Source organism: Pteropus vampyrus, unplaced genomic scaffold (assembly GCF_000151845.1).
Source record: "Pteropus vampyrus isolate Shadow unplaced genomic scaffold, Pvam_2.0 Scaffold105, whole genome shotgun sequence".
Classification (NCBI taxonomy): Eukaryota; Metazoa; Chordata; class Mammalia; order Chiroptera; family Pteropodidae; genus Pteropus; species Pteropus vampyrus.
Window position 1 is genome coordinate 1,056,412 of NW_011888886.1, and position 1,100 is coordinate 1,057,511.

The 1,100-nt window shown below is 49.4% G+C and overlaps 1 pseudogene; it reads left to right on the plus strand.

Moving 5' to 3' along the window:
• Window positions 1-978: 978 nt before the first annotated feature.
• On the plus strand, window positions 979-1,094 carry LOC111743011 (annotated as a pseudogene).
• The last annotated feature ends 6 nt before the right edge of the window (window positions 1,095-1,100 follow it).

Consider the following 1,100-nt stretch of genomic DNA (forward strand, 5'->3'; position numbering starts at 1 on the left):
CACGCTGTAACCCATTTCCTCCAACCCAAGAAGTCGCTCACGGAAAGCTGTCAGGTCAGGTGGGGACAGGAGAAATCTTAACTAAAAGGGCCTCCCTCTCCTGAAGGCACTGAGAGAGCCCGAGGCAAATCGGAAGCGACGTTTTGCCAGGGGCTGCAGTCAGAGTGGTGGGCACTCGGGGCGGACGACATGGAGTGCAGTGCCTCAATATTTACGACATCTTTGCACATCTGCAGGCCAAGGAGTCACAGTAAGGACAAGTCAAAGGGTGGCAGTGGCATAATGACACCCAGAGAGAGGCCAGGGCCTGCGCGGCTACAAATGTGCCCGGCCACAGCCTTCTCCTTCCCTCCCCGCCCCCCGCACTCCCCACCCCCTGCAACACCCTCCCTCCCTCCTCCTCCCTCTCCCACCACAGATCTTGTGATATGAACAAATCTATCCCAGGTCTTAAAATATCTTCACACCACTCTCTGGCTTTAAGGAAGGATTTGGAGGGAGTTGTTATGCAAGTGTATTTTCGGGCCATAAGGTTTTAAGGTTGTGAGTCTGTGTTGTTAAAATCTAGCACTTAATAAAGTAACAATGACTGCTCGTTTGCAATGAATCTTCCTGTTCTGGAGGGTTCCTTCTTATAAATGGAAGCTGGCTCCTATAAATATTTGGTTAATTAGCTGTACTAGCTGAAATAAATCGTTCGCTCTGTTTTTATGGTGGTTAACAGTTTGTGAAGCAGTTTTTACGTACGTTAGCCAGTGGCTGCGATGTAATTGGTGCTGAATAAACATTTATGGCATTGAATTGAGTTATCTAATTGGTTTTCATGGCGGCCTATGAGGGGTTACATTCCTCTTAGAGGGAGGGGCTGTCTTTTTAAAATGAAAATTTCAGAATATGGCTCCATAATGTAGTGGTGAGCATGTCTGCTTTACACGCAGAAGGTCCTGGGTTCCTGCCCCAGGGGACCCACGGTCCATGGTCTACAGCCACGCCACCCTGAACAAGCCCGATGTCTGATCTCGGAAGCTAAACAGGGTCGGGCCTGGTTAGTACTTGGATGGGAGACCACCTAGGAAGACCAGGTGCTGTAGGTGTAAATA